This window comes from Equus przewalskii, chromosome 7, assembly GCF_037783145.1.
Source record: "Equus przewalskii isolate Varuska chromosome 7, EquPr2, whole genome shotgun sequence".
Taxonomy (NCBI): Eukaryota; Metazoa; Chordata; class Mammalia; order Perissodactyla; family Equidae; genus Equus; species Equus przewalskii.
Window position 1 is genome coordinate 41,332,924 of NC_091837.1, and position 21,746 is coordinate 41,354,669.

A 21,746-nucleotide genomic window follows, 5' to 3' on the forward strand; every position below is an offset into this window, starting at 1 on the left:
TGTTTTTTCTTGTCAGTTAACTTAAAAATAAACAAAACTGGTTAACCCCTGGAGTTATTCAGACCGAAAGCCAGATAGTCTGATCCAGTTTGCAGTTTTCCCAACACATCTGGCTTTGGCCCTGGGGACAACACCCTGAGGGAGAGGCACATCTTCGAAGCCCCCTCTCCCGGCCCCCTAGCTCGGGCGCTCTGAGCTTCCTCTAAAGCGCCCCAGCTGGTCCCGGAAGGCGGGGAGAATAGGGGTGCGGAAGAAGAAGTGCACCCCAAACTAGGGGGAAACCCAAGGCCCCCATAGTGCTCCAGGTAGACAGACAGGCTCTCAGAGGGTGTTCTGTTTTCCTTATGGGTTTTTTTTTTCCTTTCTTTTTTTTCCTTTTCTTTTTCTCCTGTCTGTCTCTTTTGGGATTTGCTAATCTAGAACGAAATCGTTTCTCTCCGGACTATTTAGACCCAAAGAGTGGCCCCTCCGGAGCGAGCTGTCCCTCCCCGAGCCGCCCTCCTCACCCTCCGACAGGAGCTGGCTCCGGGGCGCGGCCTGTCCCCAGGGCTGATTTATTTGGGTCGCGCCACTTCACTATTCGCGATTTGAATCCAGCCCGGAACACACCAGCCAAGCGGGCAGGGGGCGGGGGTTTTGCTGCCAAACGGGAAAGGATATTTGGGGACCCAGGCGTGCCCTGCTTCCGAAGGAGCCGCGACACCCCGGCTAGGGCCCGCCTGCACCCCGGCAAACTTCAGCTCGTGAGGTTGTCATTTCACAAAGTTCCTGGCTGCTCCAGCGACGTTTCAGAAAGAAAAAAATACAATTTCTGATTTAAAACATAGTTTTCACTTGAGTTTTTTAAAAACCAGATTTATGGGGCCTTCTCTCTCATACTATATTTCTTCCTGTCCCGGGGACGCTTTTGCCAAAGGACACGGGGTCACCTCGGCGCCCCGCATCCCCGCCCGCGTCCGGGGTCGGGGCGGCGTGTCCCCCTCTCCCCCCCCCCCCCCACTCAGAGGCTGTCAATCCGACGCAGACCATCGCTCAGAGTCTTGACGGTGCGCTTTTTGTTGTTTTGTTTTTTAACTCTCGAAAACTCACAAATACTCCTTAGAAACATCAGGTGGTGGCGGCGGAAGCGCGAAAACGGCGCAGCCCGGAGGTCGCCCCAGCCCCCCGCGCCGGCTCCCCGCCCCTCCCCCGCCGCCGGTCCTTTGGGGCAGCGCCGACGCCGGCCCGCCGGGCGCGCGGGATGGAGGCCGGGCCCGCCGCCCCGCAGCCCCCCGGCCCCGCGCCGTCGGCGGCCGCCCGCGCACGAGGGGTCCCCCCGGCGGCATTCCTCCCCGCGCGCTGTTTACGTGACTTAATGCGCTTCACGGGCTGCGGGTGAGTCGGGGCCGCGATAAGGCGGCGGCCGGGGGAGGGTCGCTGTGCAAGCCGCGCGCTGGGCGCCTCCTGGCCCTCCCCGCGTCCATTAACCTTTCTACTTTCTTCTCCCCTCTCTCCTTTAAAGCTCGTTATCTGGGCCACCCAATGACCGACGAAAGATCTTCCCTCCCTGCTTCTCCCAAGGCCGCTTTAAACCAAATAAATTTAGCTGTTAAGGGCCAAGATGTCTGACAAAAGATCGAAAGGTGTCTTTCCGTGGTCGCTTAAAGAAGCGAAGGAGAAACTTGTGGCTGCGGAATCCCGATAAAGACATTCCTCCCCGGCGCCGGCCGCCTCCCCGCGGCCTGGCTGCGCCCTGACCCCCGAGACGGCCACTTCCGCGGCCCCCACCTCGGAGGGCCCGGCGGGACCTGGGGCCGCGGCACCGGGGAAGTGGCAGTCGCCAGGCTGCTCGGCCTGGGAGCGCCAGGCCCGGGGTGCGGGGAGCCGGGCAGCTCCAGGCCGGAGCTGGGCGCCCGATGCAGCCCCCCTGCACTGCGCAGAAAAACGAAACAGTGGGGCCTAAATCACCATCCCATTTGGATTATTTTCTGCGACGACTAGTACGACAAAGCCGACCCACCCCTCCCGCCCCGCCCCCGCTCCCCGCCGTCTTGCCGAGGGGCCGTGCTGCTCCACGTCCTGGTCAGCGGGAGCGGCCCTTCCTGGGAACCCCAGTTCGAACGCGGCCGCTGGAACTGAGGCCAATGCGGAGGGTGTGGACTCGCAGGCTAACGGCGTGCAGGTGGGAGGCAGAGTCCAATCATTCAGTCATCCTCAGGTTGGGCCTGGTTATGAAGTGTGGTATTTATTATCATTATTAATTACTACTGGCATGACTACATAGAGCCCGGGGCTGCCGGCTGGGCCGAGGCCCTGCCCCGGGCGTGATCCCTTCCCTTTCCCCAAAGGTGAGGCAGGGAGTATCCAGTTTCCTGATCCAGAACTGGAAAGTGGGCTTGGGCAGTAAGATGCCGTGTTTTGGAGTTTCCCCTACGGAGTGGGTCGTCCTCCCGTGAAGTAGGTAGAGCACTGCCCCAACCTCAGGTCTGAGGAAGCCTTCTCCACCACTTTGAATACGGCAGGAGAGGCAGCTGGGGGCGGTAGGTGAAGCCCCCTTGGCTTCCCTGCGGCGGCGGCGCTTCTTCCCACCTCTTCTGCCCGCCCCATCTGTACTTTGGTGAAGTTGGAGACAGGGCTCTGGATTCCAGAAGTCAATCTAGCATCTTCAGCTTCTGTCAGCCGCCTCATGCTGGGCTCTGGCAGTTAAAGACACCTCTCTTTTCTCATCTCCCCCTCCAAATAAGGTGAACTCCGAAACCCATCCACCTTATCTCATGCTTCCTCTTCACCCAGCCTCTGGGATGGGTCAGAGGGAAGGGGATCAATTCTGCTCCCAAGCAGGTGAAAGAGAGGCAGAAAGTTCCAACCTCCTAGACAGGCAGGACCTGTGCTTTCCCTGGATTTTGCTGGTGTCACTAGGTGTGCAGGCAATGCCAATTCTAGGGTCAGGGTCCAGATGCCACTGCCCCAGAGCTGTCAGCTCAGAGTCCTTTCTGGCTGGTTTAGTTTGGTTTTGTTTTGCAGGGGGTGGAGTGCTAAGGGGCAGCAGAAAGAGGAGGTGATAACCTTGGAGATTGGCTAAGCAAGTAACACTCCTTCCTGAGTCAGTTAAACAAAAAAGTGTCCAAGAAATAAAAAATTACTGCATTTGCCACCCAGAAATATGACTTCTCCATTCAGCTATGTTGCAAATATGCAGAGAATTAGGACCAAAGGGTTGTCTACCCATGTGCAGCCCTCCAGGCTCCTGCACTTGCCCAACAGCACTGCGCATGCACGGCACAAAGAAGAACTGGAGAGTTAGCCCCTAGTTTTGAAGTGTTTACAGTCTAGAAGGCTGGCACTTCTGTAAAGCCGGTTAGGCAAAGTATCACAGACAACCTCCAAGATGGAGAGAGGTGCCTGAGCCTTTTTCCTTCTCTTAGTAAAGCACCCAGGCTCAGATTGCCCCTAGGCTTCACAGTAAGTTTGAAAAGAAGGGAGTCGCTCTAGCTCACACACTGCGGGGATTTCCAGGAGCCCAGACTCTGGGCCAGCCTGCCTGGGTTTAAATCCTGACCCCACCACTTACGAGCTGTGTGACCAGGACAAGTTGCCTAACCTCTCTGTGCCTGTTTCCTCCTCTGTAAAATGGGGATGAAAAAAAGTACCTTCCTTATAGGGTTATTGAGAAGATTAAAAAGTAAATAAAGCACTTTGTAAGTAAAGTACTAATAGTACCTGGCACGTAGTAAGCACTATTTAAGTGTGAACTGTTATTATCAATATCTATATTGTAGTAGATTCACATATACCACACCAAATTGTAATTTCTTGTGTGACTCAACTGTCCCCTGGAGCTAAGTTAATTCCCAGGGAAGAACTTCTTTGAGCACCCATTCAACTTTAATAAGACTGCATTCACCAGAGGCCCCATGCTTTTTCTGCGTACCAGCCCTAAGGACTTTATTTATTGCATTATGGTAGGAAAGGGGGGGAGGGAGGAGTCGAGACAGAAAGGTCCTTTACTTGCTTTTGGTTCCTTTGAAGAGGAAACATTCCTTGTTGTTCCCCTTGCAAATGCGGACAGCAGACCAACATCTTCTACAGAACCAAGATAGTAATCTGGAGCTTATCCTCTGCTCCAGGAGAGTCCCAGCCCTCAGCAGCACCCCTCTCTGGGAGCTCCCTTCTGGCGGTAGATAGGAGCGAATTAACAGATGGGGCCACGAAGGAGGGCAACCTTGAGGACTGGCATTTGACATAAAGGGGAAAAAAGAACTAGTTAAATTGATCTGGTCATCTAAGTACTTTTCTGGTGCTTTTTATCGTTCAGTTTGGTTCCACTCTATATACAGAAGACTTATTTCACTTTAATCACATTTTGTTAGGGAATAAAAAAGTAAAGATCTCCGAGAAGCTATGGAACACACTGTTTCGTTCCCGGTTTTATTGAGAATGGAACACACTATTGATAGAGGAAAATCTAGGCCAGTTCAGACATTTTTCAACTGATTTCCTTTTTTTTTTTCTTATAGCACCCCATCTTCTAAAACAAGATCTAAACTTCAATCATAAAAACTTCAAAAAAGAAGTCAGTGGGACATAACAAAGAGTACTGTTCTCTGGATAAAATGACAGGGAAAGAGATTTGTTTTTCAAAGGCAGAGTCTGGAGGGACCTTGAAAGCTTCTCGATGCAGGTTTGCAGCCGGGTTTGTGCCCAGAGCCTGTTTCTCTCTCATCTCGGACAATCTTGATCTTCTCCACGTTTGATTTACTGAGTGCTGTCATTTCTCTGCTCTTTACTTTCACAATCACACATTCAGACCTGATAAAGTTCAAGACCCTGAATACTTGCCGCTTTCCCAAATTTACAGTCCACCTGCCCCCCAGCCTGGCATGCAGTCCCGAGGCTGATTGAATCTGCATGGACAGAAGCCCTGGGGAATCAGCAGAGAGCCCGGGGGGGGGGGGGGGGGGGGGGGGGGGCCAAGAGGGTTGAGTCCATGGGGAATGTTAGCCCCTATGTCAGCTGTGTTAGCCAAATCGAACCTTAGGAGCTTCCTCCTAGAAAGCATCCTCTCATTTTAGTTCTACCATCCAGTTGTAACCTCCCTGCAGGCAGGTACAGGAACTGTAATTTGCAAAATTTAGAATTGGTGAGAACTGGATGCAAAATCATGGTCAGCTTGCGTGAGTGCCTGATTTTCCTGGATCTGTTAAATAGCCTTGTGGTCCAGGACAAGCCACATAACCTCTCAGTGCCTCAGTTGCTCCATCCGTAAAATGGTAGAAATATTACTTTCTACATGCATTAATCACCAACTAATGACTTGTGTCCTCCTCCCCTCACGGAGCTCTGTCAGGGCTCCAGGAAGACCTCTAGCGTGTGTGTGAGCTGGCTCATTGGATTCTGTCGAGTTAAGTACGTACCTGCGAGTTAATCTAAATACTATACCAATATGCTAAACGACAGGAATGATTCATCTCTAGAGACTAAACGGTTAACTTAGACTCAAGTTTCAAGCCACTGAAATGTCTTCTGAAGGAAGATGCTGTCTGAATAAACTATTCCTTGCCTGTAAATATATAATAAGCCAACTAAATCACAGAACACTGACAAAAAGCAATTACTGATGACGAATGCCCTTATTTCCAATATGGTTGCTATACGGGGACTTCATAGTTACTAAATAGGTAATTATTTTACATGATTTAATGTTTTCATTTATCTGGCACTGTCAGAATTTCCTGAGTAAGGTAAACATTTTAGGTAGCAGCGGTTTAAGTAGGTCTTTTTTTTTTTCTTTAAATCATTGTTCCAAGTCCATGAACTAAAAACGGTGTGATTTTTTTTCCATTTAAAATTCATATTCTAAAGAAGGCTAAATTGTCATAATATCTAAGGGAAAAATTGTATTCACCACCAGGGAACGAAGCAAAGTTATTGCCTACCTTCTTTGAAAGGCATTTTTTTTTAACCTATCCTGTCAGGAGACACCCAGTAGAATATATTACGATGTTGCTTTTTCCTGACCATAATAATACACCTCTACAGAGGTGAGTAAAAATAGAAACTTGACTTAATGGATATCAAATAACTTTTTCTGGCTACTCCTGAGCCAGATTACTGCTGTTTATAATACCACAAATTAAAGGCATGCAATTATCCAACCAAAACAGTGTGGATATTTCACCATTTTTAAAGACTGACTACCACATAGCCATTGCCCAGCAGACACTAGCCAAAAACCACAGTGTGGATCCACAAATAAAGCTGTCAACCTTTGCATTTCAAAGGCATCTTTCTTAGAGAGCTCAGCATGCTCTGGGCAGAAGTGAAACAGGCTTGGTGAATAGCAAGGAGCCTGCCCACTGGATGAGCTCATGGGTCAGCGGTGGAATCTGTCTGCGTCTCAGCACTGTGGCTAGGTTAGTTAAGCCCTGGCTTTGGAGGTTGAGAGGATAGAAGTCTTGATTCAAATCCCAACTCTGCAGCTCGCTCACTCTCTGGCTGTGTGCCCTTATGCAAGTTCCTTAATATCTCTACTTCTGGGGCCGGCCCCTTGGCCGAGTGGTTCAGTTTGCATGCTCCACTTGGCGGCCCAGTGTTCGCTGGTTCGGATCCCGGGTGTGGACCTACACACGGCTCATGAGGCCGTGCCATGGCAGCGTCCCACATAGAGGAACTACAGTGGCTCACAACTAGGACATACAACTATGTGCTGGGACTTTGGGGAGAAAAAAAAAAGAGGAAGATTGGCAACAGATGTTAGCTCAGGGCCAATCTTCAAAAATAAAATTAGTATCTCTACTTCTCATTTTCCCCATCTGTAAAAATGGGTGGTAATAACAGTAGCCACCTCAAAGAATTGTTATGAAGACTAAATGAGTTCATATTTGTAAAATGCTTAGAAGAGTGCCTGGTTCAACATGCAGGCTCTTGGCACTGTTTGATAAATAAGTAAAAACACAAACTTCTATTTCAGGCCACCTCTTAAGGGGAAGGGAGATGAAGAGGAAGGGAGGAGGTAACAGGGGCTCAGAAAAGTTGGGTAGGAAGATGATCAAAGGCATAAAGAACAGATTTGGAAAAAGCCTTTGAGAATGCCAGACATATCTTATTGGGGATTATTTAAGATCATAAACTCACCCTTTCTGTATTTGGCACCTTCTTGTGTGCTCTCTTCACAATGACAAATGTGCCAATAATTTGATCTGTGAATGTTTCTCCATCACACAGTGGGCCTCTTCTTTCTCCATCCACCCCACCACACTCCCATCATGGCTGCCCCCTCTATGCTCAGGCAGCACTGCGGTCATTGTGACAGGGGGTGGATCACAGGGGCCTCGTCTTTCCTGCATCCCTGTGCTCCTTAGTCTGTGAGCCTTGAGGGGCACAGATCATGTCTCATTCATCTTTGTATCCCCATTGACACAGCCAGTGTCTAGCACATGGCACTCATGTTGTTGAATAAACTGTGGAGTGTGATAAGATTGAATGCTTTAAGATACAATATTCCAAGCCCGAAGCATGAATTCCAACATCATCAATATCATACCATTCTACACCAAAGACAATGTTCTCTATAGATGACTTTTGAAAATTCAGGTCTTTTTCTTCTATATCCTCCTAAATGGAATCCTCAACAAGAAGGTTTGAACGTCAACTTTTGGGGGAATTCTACATTGAATAGAACTGATTATCAAATGATGTCTTTATAAGTTATTTTTGGTCCAATAACCCTAGTACAAACAAATGCTGACCACAGCCTGTAGCAGTTGGCTGATCCCAGGCGCTGTACAACTGGCTCCCAGAGGAGCTGTTGTGACTACTGTTGCAGCCGGGCATTGTGCCTTTGCTTCCCACACGTTGTCTCAGTTTTTATGGACTTTATATTTCACTACATTTTGCCACCTCCAACCTCAGAATACTCTTCACATTTTTCGTCCTAATTCAGCCAGTTAAGATTACTATATTGTCTGTATTCAGAATTCTGTATTAGCCAATAATTTATTAAGTCCATTAGAAAGAGCACTTTAAAAGAAGAATTAACAGCTAATAGTACAAATCAGCAAGAATTAATTAACCATCAATGGCATCTCCAGCACCATGAACACAAAGCAGAGGGGTGACTTCCATTTTCCGTGTTGGAGGTACACTCCTCTTCTGTTTCCAGCATTTTGATATCAAGGAACAGATTTTATTTTTCCTTCTTCTCCCCAAAGCCCCCAGTACATAGTTGTATATTTTAGTTGTGGGTCCTTCTAGTTGTGACATGTGGGACGCCGCCTCAGCACGGCTTGATGATGGGTGCTAGGTCCATGCCCAGGATCCAAACCGGGGAAACCCTGGGCTGCAAAGCAGAGCACACGACCTTAACCACTCGGCCATGGGGCCAGCCGCAAGGAACAGATTTTAGTATGGAGAGCAATTGTCCTTTGCCCTTATGTTTAAGAGAGGAACAGATTTATGACTGGCACCTACCGAAAATAGGATAAGGTCACACCAAAAAAGGGAAAAGAGGACAAGAAAACAAGGGTCACCTCTGAAGGGCTCATTCAAATACAATGTCAAGTTCCTTTCGTTTTTACTGAACTCAGTTTAAGAATACTATCGTTCATGTTTTCCATTGTGTTGTTTCAGGTAATCCAGATTTCTTTTCATTGCGAGGGATGTGTGAGAATTGATGCCCTATTTGAAGAAAACCAGCCACTGTCCACACCGAGGGTCCTCCCTCCCTGGAAGCCCCCAAATACATAGGAAACAGGGTAAGACATGCTAAGGAAATTCAGTTCAAACACTTGCACACAACACTACAAAGGTGGAGATCTCACAAGAATACCGTGGATAAAGTTTCTACCCTACGGAATTGTCACTGTAAATATCCTACCTAAATAGATGCACCCCAAAGAGATTCACAGCACAGACCCAGCTGCACGTCGGTTCAACTGTCCTTCTTCTATTCCGTAACGTTAAGAACAAAGGTCAGTGTCATACTTTCTCTTATCTGCTTCATCTCTCACACTGATACAGACTGTGGGCTGAAGAAAGAAGCAAAAGAATTGTCTCTCACTTCCTCCCTCCACGTACCAAACCCGGGGCTCACTGAAGCGCATTATTTCTGGACATAACCCTCAGTCAGTCATTCAGGGAGAGAAGCCGCATCCGAACAGCCGTTCTCTTGCCTACAGAACAACTTCCAGGCCATAGCAGAGGGGTTCTGGTTCAACTTCTTTGTAGGTGACCATATAATGAGGAACAACAGGGCGGTGAATAAGAATGATGTGGGAGGAAGATTTATTCCAATCTGCACCACTGTGAGACTCATGGAGGAGAATGAGATCTATTGACTTCTTTTGAATCAAGATATGGAGGGAAAGCCCAAGGCAATGCTATGAAATAGGTGAAAAGGCCTTTGGTCCCTTGCTCCTATAGCCGGTGCTGTGTAACCAACAGGGACTCTGATCAGTCTGTTCCACACACAATCCTTCCCTTCTTCCCTCTCCGGGCAACTGACCCGCAGACAGGTGGCCACCAGGCTGCTCTGAGCCAGTGTGTTCCGGGAGTTAATGGGCTAATAACCAGCTCGTCAGGGTGGCATACTGTGTTTCAGTGGAGGCTTTGTGTAGTACGGTTTCTTAAAGGAGTGAGAGGTGGAATTTCGGACTCCTTGGCAGACCTGTGGGAGAGATTTGGGGGGTGGAGGGGAGGGTCTTAGTAATATTTCATTCCTGCCAGGTAGGCCACCACCTACCACACCTATAGGTAAGGGGGGTTCACCTAATCTTGGTGCCAAGCATGGAACTTTTCATTTCAAGGCACTCTCTGCACTTGCTTGATCACTTGTTTTTCAATCTGCAACTTAAAAGTTGAATGAAAAGTATTATGAACCATTGCATTTTCATGTTGAAACCATCTAAAGATGGCAAATATCTCTACTCTTAGAAAAAGTCCCTACTTTGACTAACCCATGGGTGGAGAAGGAGAAAATTACTATTTGCTTTTGCTTAGAAATGTGAGCCTGTTTGGATCTCTCAGGTTTCCATAAAACTGACAAATCAGAAAATGAGTTAGCTGTAGGAGATAAGGTATTCTGTGTATAAATATTTAGGGGCGCGATGTGAGCACTATGCTAGAATTTCAAAAATGGTTAAAATCATGATGGCAAATTCTCAACTGCTGTGAAAACAAACAAGATACAGCTTGCTGAATGGGAAATGAACAATCTTTAAATGCTGTGTTATTCGAGAATGCTGCCCTAGTGCATTGTACTTACTTAAAATGAGCCAGTAACAAAGAATCACAGAATGTTAAAGCCAGAAGCTGCCTTAAACTTCATCTAATATTACACCCTCATGAGAAACCTGAGACCCAGAGGGTCCCCAAAAGTTGATTTGCAAGTTGCTTATTTGGAACTTGGAGCATTTTCTCATAGAAATAATGTGGTAAATGATGGTTAGAGCCCAAAAAACCTCGCCCCCCCGCCACCTTATTACACAGTACTGTATGCTTGGACACTATTGTTTTCTGTCTTCACTGCAAGTGTACACCATTAATCTACATTCCTGGTTAATAGGAGCAGTTGACATAACATCACGTCAGAAGGAAGACACAGCCCCTAGAAATGGGCCATCTGATGCCTAGATACAAAACACCTCCAACTCTCTGTAAAGGTTAGAATATTTTTGGTTCCAAGACACCAAAACTCTTCTCTAAGTAGATTGAACAATGAGGACGTTCATGTGTTTGTGTAAATGGAAGTTAGAGTGGGGCGAGCTGCAGAGTTGGGTTAACCCAGGAACTCCGGCTCCGTTTCTCTGCCACTCCCTTCTACGTGCTTTACCCATTTGTTGATTTCATCTTTAGGTCACTTCTCTCAGGTGGCAAAAGGACTGTGGTGGTTCTTGTACATCCTGTAATGGCATCCAGAAGAAGAGAGAGAAAACCGTGGCCACAGGATTCCAATCAGGAATCCTGAGAATCACCTTGATTGGATCCCATAAGTCATATGCCCACCCCTGAACCAATAACCTTAGCTTGAGAGTGGAATGGGCTGAGTCAGTTAAGCCAACCAAGCATTAGGGGTGAGATCATCTCCCCTCAAAGTATGGGTGATGATGTAAACTAAAAGGAAAATGTGGGTCCACTGAGATGTGTGAAGGGGAGAAAATGGATAGAAACCAACAATATCCACTAAACCATCTTTCCCCGTTGACCCCAGCCCCAGCCCCTGAGGGAAGGTATTATGTGGCATGGTGGAGCTAAGGAAGCTGGATTAGCAGGGGCAGGCACACAAGTGTAGATCAGAAGGAGGAAGTGGAAATGTTCTACTTCTGTTCACTCCATCTTAGAGCACACGCTACCTCCATCCTCTAGAAGCCCCAGACCATGTATTCCCACTCTGTGTCTCAAGTCCTAACTACTGAGACCTTCACTCCAGCTTAGAACTTTTGGATCTGCGACCACTACTAGAAAGGAAAATATCAAAAGAAAAATATACCTTTTCTTGCATCATTTAGAAGTGCCTACATGTCTTCCGTTTCCTTTCCATCCCACTTCCTTGTCGAAGGGAAACTTAAAGGCCCTAGAAATATGACTCATTCTTTGTCCCCTGACAAAATCGCTTTGGTACCCACTGATTTCCCAGCATGCTTTGGGATGAAACTATGGTGGCTTTGAATCCACTTTTGATGATCTGCCTTTAGTCACTCGCATTGAGAACTGCAAGGTTAACCGTGAGGCTATCTAAACAAATGTACAAAGAAAGTGGCATTAACACTGCTTTCACAATTACCCTCACATTAATAAAAGTACATTTACCCAACTCTCTTCAGAGTATCCTCTTTTTGACTAATAGTGATTCCAGTGTTCATTCATGAGCCATCAAGCTGGAAAATGTAATAAATAGACTCGTGATTGGAAAATAAGCTGGAATTGGATTCATGACAATCAATGAAAACACAAAAATAAAATAAAGAAAGGGTCAGTTACTCAGGCTTCTCAGCAAAATTGTCCCACATAAAGATTGATTTCAATCTCACTCCCACGGTACTCCGAAAATCCCGTTTTCTAAAATGGTGGTTTCCCGCTAAAAGACTGGCTCATAGCCCAGGCCTCTATCTCTAGAGCTTTCCACAGAGTTCCAAGTAATGCAGACTTTGCTTGACTGGAAGCCTGGAAATAACAGTCCTATTAAGGGTTAAATTTTAAATAGTTAAGGTATACTATTGCGATAATAATAACACTTTAGGTGTTTGTAGTGGCTCACGGTCATGTGAAATGCTGACGTAATAAATCGCTGCACGTGTTGTCTGCAGGATTTGAAGGATGTCTGCTGTGGGTGCCGAGCAGGCTTCCAGTCTGACACCCGGCCCACACTCGCTGAGGGGGATACACAGTGGCAGGAAAAGACAAGCACTAGAATGGGATTTTCTTTGTGATAATGGCAAATAACTTTTTTAAGCTTGATTTTCCTTATGTATTATTTGTAAAAATGAAGTTTTTGTTTCAGAGTGAAGCAAATATATTCCTGAGTAGAAGTGAATGTTAATTTTTTTTTAAAGTACTCTATCCTTTTGGCTGATTCCTCTCCCAAATATTTTCTCCTCTTAACTAGCATGATTTTATCTTTTATAAAGACAAAATAGGTTTTAATGTTGGGCCATGAATAAAGTGACAGCAATCAGCCTAATTATATTAGTTGTTTTGTGTTGCTTATCGCTCAGTTTAGGGTATCATTGCTCCTTCTCTTTGTCTTACAAGCTTTTTTTGAAGGACGAATGCTCTCTCCCCAATTTGGGTTGACGTTTCCAGGCATGTTTTCGGAATTTTCCATTCCCCTGTGGTTTACCCGACCCTTCTCGGGGCCCAGTGTTAAGTATGGAGGAAAAGGTTAGTTCACTCCCATCACACTGGAGGCTGTTTCAGGGGAGACGAGTTGTTTCAAAACCCTCATTTCTCAACTGCCAGCACTTAAAATATATGGGGCACTAGCAAGTGGACTTAAATGGATATAATCGTTTTGGAAAGTAACTTGTTAATCGGCTTTAATAGTCAGAGTTTACTGTGTAACATTCCCACATTATCTCCAAAGGTGGCATGTTGTAAAGAATTTATATGCCCCACAATAAGGAAATGGTTAAATACAGCACATCCACACAATGGGTCATTCTATTGCCATTAAAAACATGTTTTTGAAGAATACTTAATAAATGAGAAAATGCTCATGTTTATGGCATAATTTTGTCTAGGGCTTGTAAGATAGGGAGAATTTTATTTTCTCTTTTGTGTGTGTGTGCATTTCTCTATTTTACAATTTTCTATAGTGAGCGTCTACTGTTTTTTGAAATAAAAAAAAATTCCAGGAATTCAGGAAGGCGCAGGCTGGACCCTCGCCCTGGGTGTGAAGTCTGGCTGTCAGTGGGCCAGGGGATCCGTCAGCAAATATTTATCCACTGCTTACTTTGTGCCAGGCACAGGGACCAACAGTGGAGACACAAATGACTTAAAAATAAAACAAAGCAACACCAGCCCGGAGGGTCGCCTGGGCCGAGGCCCTCGGAGTTCACAGTGAGTCTTAATTGTGTGAACAAATGGGGCTGCTTGCTGTCCCCATTGTTTGACTCAAATTACTGGTGCCCTAAGGAAAAGAGGCCAGTTTAACAACAGACATATTAGTAACTTTTTAAAATCCAAGATACCAATCACCAGAAAGTCCACTTAATCGAAAATTTCTTTCTTTCACGTGCTATTTTTAGGAGAAACAGACAAATGACAAAATAAGATAGAAGATGAATTTTTTAAAAAAACCAGCTCATCTTCTACCTCCTTTTTAATAGGATTACGCAATGAGAGTTAATATTCATTCTAATGTGAGGTACTGTCCAATTTTAAAGAAGCAAATACTGTTTCTTTGTCTTTGCATTTGGATTCTTTGAAGGGCGGTGATCCAGATACATATAGTAATGTCAGTCAAGCAGCACCTCTTAACTATTCTGGATAAATGGAAGAGTCTGCGTTTAGAATTTAAACTCGTCATCAGGAATTCACCTTGAGATAAAAATAATTTTTTTAATTTATGTCGCAAGAAGTTTCTATTTAAATAACTATTATTGTTGTTGTCTGCAAGTAATACATTGGATTATAATGGATGAAAATGTACATAATAATTAGCCAAAAGAAAGATTGTCCTATTGATAACATTTCGTTCAAAAGCAACGTCTTTTCTTGAAGACATATCATGTTATCCATACACGAATAGAAGTCGTATAATTTTTAGAGCAGTCCCAGATAGTAAGTGAGAAGCTTCAGGCACTGGAAACGAGTCCCATTTGTGCCACTATCTGATCTGGCACAGTGTATCTATATCGCTCAATTTCATTTTTCTCATCTGTAGAATGGAAGTGGCAGTTGCTGCTTCTTTATTACTTTACAGACATGACTTAAGGATAAATAATATATTAAAAGGTGCCTCTGATTCCTTGGCAGAATGAGGCATAATTAACTGAGGAAGACTCAGAAAATTAGGAGTCAATACAGATAAGCGAAGATGCTCAGCCATCTCCCTTCCTCTGTCTAGGCAGCTCCACCTGTGTCGGTCTCCATGTGTTCTGATAACAGGAACAACACAGAATGAGTGGTGGATAAATATTCTCTTCTTTTGCTTTAATGGAAGTATGATCTAGGGCTGTAAGGTTAAGGAAATCTGTAAAGCCTGTCCAAGGTAAATTATAACTAATAACCATAGAAAGGATAATGAAAATAGAAAATTACCATCTGGAAAACACCACAGTAATAATTGGTTCAGGGAAGAATCATCAACAAACGCTAAAATTAGTCACTGAAAGTATGATGAGAAATGAGATTTTATGTAGTCTCAAAGTAGGTTTCTACAATACTTACTAAGGAAAAAATAATGACTTTACAGTGGAGAAACCTGACAGACGCTTCCTTGACCAGGTGATTAAAGTTGACATTCCTTGCAATGGGACAGATTGACATCATGTGCCTCCCCATATAGACGCTCTGAGAAGGACCCAACATCACGATGGGGTTACGAAAAATTCATGAGGAAGTAAAAGACAACCCAAATTGGCGGTCATTCTATAAAATAATTGGCCAGTAGTTTTCAAAAATATCAAGATTGTGAAAGACAAAGAAAGATGGAGAAAGTGTTCTAGATTAGAGGAAACTGAGGAGACATAGACAGCTAATGCAACCTGTGATCCCTCTGTGGATCTGGGACCAGGAAAAGGACACAGTGGAACAATTGGTGAAACCCCAATCAGGTCTGTAGATTTGATGAGAGTATTGTATCAAAGGTAATTTTCCGATTTTGATCATTGTGATGTAGTTAGGTAAAATGTTAAATTTGGGGGAATCTGGGTGAAAGGTATATGGGAATTTTTTGGTACTAATTTTGCATTTTTTCTTTTTTTTGGTACATCTGAAAAAAGAACTGTCCAAGATAGGTAACTAGGTAGAAATATCTTAAAGTCATTTTTGTGAAAGTGATACTCAGAGGAAATAAACAGAAATCTGACTTAAAAGGTGCCCCTCTTAAGAGGAATTAGAGATGGAGAAGATAATTTGAGAAGTGGTTTTCGTTTCCCTTTGCCAAACAGAATCATAGAATCTCAGTGCTGGAAAGAACCTTAAAGAGAATATTGATAAGAAAGAAACCAGCCACAACCTTAACATCCAACAACAGGGGAATCAATCAATCATCATGCTTCATGCACTCCATGGATTTCCGCAACCCTTGAATGTTATCCTTGTGAGAAATCGTGTAGCACAATGGGGACATGCTTGTACTATAATTTTATTCCTTTAAAAATAAGGATGCAAATTATATGCACACTTTCTAAATCCCACTACTTAACATATACATACATGAAGAAAGACAAAGCAAATGCACGGTGAATGTAGTTAAGATGGTGGGATTGTAGGGAGATTTTTTTTCTTTTCCTTTTTCCTATAATATTTTAGATTTCAAATGTTTTTATAAAGAAACGGTGAAAGTTCTAATTGTGAGCCAAAATTTATCCTCCTGTGTGATAAATTCTAAAGCTTCTTTCACACAACGGCCTTGCCTACACTCCCTCAGCCATAGATAGTGGGGACTTCCACACACGTGCCACGCTGAGCCAGCCACTGGGCCCCTCCCCATGGAAGCAACCAGCCTTCCTAGGCTCTCGCTGCCCTGCGTTTGGTGTAAGATCTTTTATGTTTGGGAGATGAATCCTGGGAAAACCCCTGAGTACAGCTGTAACTTCACTGACTTTGCCCGAAATTCACAAGGCATTGTCTCAGTTCCCCTTTTTCATTTTCATTCCTCCCCTGGGGCTGAAGTCTCACCCCCCGGCTTGTCTGTTACTCTAACATAGTGCCTGGTCCTTGCCAGTGTCCCCTCCTCTTCTGGGAGCTGAACTCTGTTTCCTGTGTGTTGGTCTGCTCAGGCTGCTGTAACAAAGCACAGACTGGGTGGCTCAAGCAACAGGAATGTACTGTCTCGCAGTTCTGGAGGCCCGAAGTCCAAGATCAAGATATCTGCTGGGTTGGTTCCTCCTGAGGGCTGTGTGGGAAGGATCTGTTCCGGGGCTCTCTCCTTGGCATGCAGATGTCCATCTTCTCTTTATGTCTCTTCACATTGTCTTCCCTCTTTGTGTGTCTCTGTGTCTAAATTTGTGTCTTCTTTTTTTTTTATTTATGTATTTTTTGGAGGAAGATTAGCCCCCAGCTAACATCTGCCACCCATCCTCAGCTTTTTGCTGAGGAAGACTGGCCCTGAGCTAACATCCATGCCCATCTTCCTCTACTTTATATGTGGGATGCTGCCACAGCATGGCTTGACAAGCAATGAGTAGGTCCACACCCAGGATCCGGGCCGGGAACCCCGGGCTGTTCAAGCAGAACGCATGAACTTAACCGCTATGCCACCAGGCCCGCCCCCTAAAATTGCATCTTCTTAAAGGGACACTAGTCATTGATTAGAACCCAGCCTAACCCAATAGGCCATCATTTTAACTTGGTTACACCTGCAAAGACCTTATTTCCAAATAAGGTCACATTCTTAGGTACTGGGGGTTAAGACTTCCACATACGAATTTAAGGAGGGAGGACACAATTCGACCCCAACACCACATCCGCAGGTACTGATGGAGTATGGCTCTCCATGACGTTAGACCACCGGCCTCTGATAGAGCCACAGACCTCTGGTCTGATACTTTCTAGAGACTCCCACTGTTGAATGTTCTGTCAGACCCCTTTGAACAGACTCATACTCCCTGGCTACAGGGGTTATTAACCTGGCTGGAGGGCTGTCCCCATGAGTGATGGTCAAGTATCTGCCCATTGTAAAGAATCTGTTTGCCTTATCACATGAATTTCAACATTACGTTTGTCAATGAAAAAAAGGAAGTACCATTTGATTCTCTATAGTCTCAGCTGTTGTGCATTTTTAAATAGTTACAAAAAACATTGTAATCTTTTTGTCACCACTTATACAAAGAAATGTTTTTCTTGATGGCGATTATTGAGGATTTGAAGAGATCCTTTTTAAAAACTCTTGCTGAGGAAATACGTGTAGCTATTTCAAGCGTAAAAGTGAATGTAAAAATTTTATATTCATGAAACAGTCAGATTTCCCATTAAAAATTTTGAAAGAATTTTATTTGGATGTTTTATACAAATTTGATAATTAATATTTTTCCCTATTACCCTCTGACCAAATAGTACGTAATAATTGTTTTAATGTTCTGATCCTGGGGGCTGGCCCCGTGGCCGAGTGGTTAAGTTCTCGTGCTCTGCTGCAGGCTGCCCAGTGTTTCGGCAGTTCAAATCCTGGGCGCGGACATGGTGCCTCTCATCAAGCCACCCTGAGGCAGCATCCCACATGCCACAACTAGAAGGACCCACAACTAAGAATATACAACTATGTACCAGGGGGGCTTTGGGGAGAAAAAGGAAAAAATAAAATCTTAATAAATAAATAATGTTCTGATCCTCTCTTTCTAAATAATCATCTTTATGCTCTTCAGCGGGCTCCTCCACAACACACGCCGATCTCCTTCCCACCTCACAGGGGTGCTTTTCTCCAGTGGGGCGTAGATTAGATTTCATCCCTGTGTGTCACCCTTGAGTCCAATCTACATGATTTCAATGAGATCATCATGTTTACACCTGGTATTATAATCCCAAATTGACTTTGCTTGTTCCTCTGCCCTGTGTGTTTGTCCACAGGCATCCAAGGCCCTAAGCATTGTTTCTGGTCTGCTTCCCAGCTGCTTTCTCCTGTGAATCACCAGGCGCCCCCTGCTCCCTTATTCTTTCTATGTTATGCCTATTATTCTTCAGAGTAACTGGATTCACAGAGGTATTTGGGGGCTTTCCTCCCTTCCTTTACTTATTCTCTTTTCAATCTCCATGGGTAAGTTATTATTTATCCAGTAAACTCCTGGGTTAACTATTATTTCCCAATTTTGTGAGATGCCCTCCATCCCAAACCAAATGTCCCTCATTTTCATAGCATAACTACCCCAATTCAAGACCCGTAAATCTTAATTTACTAAAACAAAACCATCTTCAAGGCCTGCCACTCATGTCTTAGACCTTCTCCCTTTCAAACTTACAGATGTCAGTAGTAAGATACAAAGGAAATAACCAGCTGGGCTCCCAAGTCCTAAACTCTGTAGTCTCTTGGAAATGCTTCCTTTCTTTTCTGGTGAAGTCATTCACTCCCACAGGAGGCAGAGTGATCATTTTTCAAAGTTCCAGGTATTATCTTCAAGCAACCAGTCTTTCACACTCCCTTCAGCCGCCCCATGGCCCTGTTAATTCTTCCTCCATAAATGCTTCTTGGATCTGCCTCATTTCCATCTCTACTGCGTTGCCTTAACTGAAGCCCTCATTATATGGATCCTGTTTGAAACATTGCAATGGTCTCTTTTACAGTTTAGTCTCCACACTGCCATCAGAATTATTACCTGATGCTTCTCAAAAACTGTCAATAGCTCTCGTTACTACACAATGAAATTCATCGTCTTTGACAATATGGCCCCAATCCTCTTTTCTAGCTTCATCCTACACTTTGTGCCCATAATCTTGTGCAAAGTAAGCAACCTGCAATTCCCTGAATGTATCATTAGTTCCGTGCTTTGGGGCCTGTCCCCATTCTCTAGTTACATAACTATTATCCCATCTTTCAAAGCTCATTCACAGAACCTTCTGTGACTCTCTTCCTTCCCCACACCTTGCCAAAGTTAATCTCTCCTTCCTCTAGTTCCTCTTGAGTTCCCCCACTATATTTCTGTCACCTGGGAGATAAAGATTGTATCATAACATTTTCTCCATTTTCCCAAGCCCTTGACTCAGAGCCTGGCATGTAATAAGGGCTTGAATTATTAAATTTCCAAGAATGTGCGAGCTAGTTGATCTTACATTGGTTGCTTGAAAGTAGCCATGGTGGAAGTATTTGCATCGTGGAAATCGACAACACTACAATAGGAACGTTTTATTTTTAAGAAGCAATAGCTGCTTCCTAAACATTTACCAGCCCACCACTGATTGCACAAGTAATATATGAATACAGTGAAATCAACTGTTCTCTTTACTAACCCCCATACTCAACCCCAGGCTCCTCCCCAGAACTAAACAGTTTGGTGTGTATCTTCCAGACCCCTTTTCACACATTTTCTGTGTTATAATATTTGCTGATTTTAAGCCTGCTAGCTCATTGTCTCTTATCCATGAAGCCTTCTCAGACTGCTCCTGCCATCACTATTGTGACTTTCTTCTGACCTCCTTCAGCACCCACCACATCATTTCTAACTTTGGTATGCCTTATGTTAGTAAGATTCTAAGTTACTTGGAGAAAGGTATCATTTATACTTTAAATGTCTGTATTTTCTACTGGACAGGCCCTCATTAAGATGAATAAGCTCCAGGGATCTAATGTTCAGCATGGTAACTATAGTTAATATTGTATTATGTACTTAAAAGTTGCTGAGAGAGTAGATCTTAAATGTTCTCACCACGCAAACAAACGTGGTAGGTATGTGAGGTGATGGTGTTAACCAACTTTTATTGTGGTAATCATTTTGCAATATGTATGTGTATCAAATCATCATGTTGTACCACTTAAACTTACACAATATGTCAATTATATCTCAATAAAGCTGGACAAAATAAAATAAAGTAAAAAAAACCCATATGCACAAAAATGTCAATTATTTAATTCTTGATACAAAGCCTGCTAGGAATCATCCAGTGCTGTCTAACTATACCGTTAGTTATGAAAGTATGCAAACAATAATAAGTATGTTTGGGGCTTTTTTTTCTTTATTTTTTATATAAAGGGCAACTTCAATTTTCTCAGGGTACCGCAGTGCCCAAGTCAGGAAATGAGAACAATGCTTTGTTCTTATCTGCCAGCCTGTCTTTAGTTAGGTAAGGCCTCCATCTCTTGCTGCTCCGCTCTGCTGCCTGGAGACGCACGGTGCAGGAGAGAAGATTCGTGCTCTCAAAGCAGACATTCTAATGCTAAGTAGCCTTTCCCTGTGGGTATGGAGCTGCCATCTGACTAGTAAATCTACTCTGCTGTGCCCAGCAAGAGCCGGTGCTACAGCTTGAGGGCCACAGTGAGACCCCAAGCTTGGGTGGCGGACCTAAATTTCAGATACAGAGAAGAGGTCGTGTGCAATGCAGCTGAGTTTCTCTATGACCCCCAGAAGCAGGAAGAGTGGGGATTCTCCCAGCACCCCTTGCTCCACTCCCTGCCACAGCCCCTCCTAAAGTGAGAGCACGTCGCCATCCTACATGAAGGACACCAAGAAAAAGGCTGCAGTATATTTAAATAAATTAAGCAAGCTAAGCCAGCCCTTTCCACAATAAGATTATAAAATTTAGATATCTGAGGCAAAGTGATAGAGGTCATAGCTTTTAGTCCTTATGAGTTGTTTTCTCAAGTGATAAATGAAAAAGTTAAAGCAAATGTGGACATGCATAGGAAGACTTAGTCTTCTTGACTGCAGTATGAGAAAGGCAGTTAAATCTTCCCCAGAGAAGAGAAACCATAGCCATGGCCACCCTGTACCATCAATCACTTCAGAGCCATCTGGAAAAGCTAGAAGATGATGTTCTCCTTAGAAGGAGAAATGAGTCCTGCATCCTTTTAAAAGTCTTCCTTACATTTCAAGTGTCTTCCTTCACTTCTTTTCAAATAAATAAAAAGGGCTCATTCCCTTTCATTCAAAACTCAGTTGTAACAATTCAGCTTACTTATATTACTAGGGTCATCTCTGATGGATTCCAGGAAATAGGAAGCAAGTTGTTGCTAGAAGACAGGGGCCCCAAGAGCTCACTAAGCCCAGGGGCTCCCAACACGTGCGTTAGCAATACCAGGGCTGACACATCAGCACAGCAATTCTGAAGAACTCAACTGCCTTTGAGGCCAATACACTCCTCAAGCAGGATCCCTGACAGCCACCAGCCCTGGCAAGCATTTTACTTTTCTTTCCCAAAGGAGCATAGGTGACCCCTTTACCAATTTCAGAAAACATTTTTGGCTTAAAGCTGTTAGTGTAGTCGGCTTCAGTATCTTCCAGAGCCAGCCACACATCGTGGATGGCTGTTGCCCTGGTCCCTGGGCTTCTCTCTGCTCAGTCAGAATCACTCACTTCACCATTGAGTTTCATTTCCCCAAATCTACCGGGCCTTGTCAAACTCCCATGCCCTCATCTGTGCTGCCCCCTTTGCCCAAAATACACTTCCCTGAACCATCACCA

General features: G+C 44.5%; 1 long non-coding RNA gene across 2 annotated transcripts; it reads left to right on the plus strand.

Moving 5' to 3' along the window:
• Positions 1-1,077: 1,077 nt before the first annotated feature.
• Positions 1,078-20,167, plus strand: LOC103544378 (uncharacterized). Of its 2 annotated transcripts, XR_011541938.1 has the most exons (4): positions 1,078-1,374; positions 1,502-2,161; positions 4,497-4,660; positions 8,608-20,167. It is a non-coding gene; the product is annotated as an uncharacterized lncRNA (long non-coding RNA). The 2 variants fall into 2 exon arrangements; XR_011541939.1 differs by lacking the exon at positions 4,497-4,660 and having other exon boundaries at positions 1,081-1,374.
• The last annotated feature ends 1,579 nt before the right edge of the window (positions 20,168-21,746 follow it).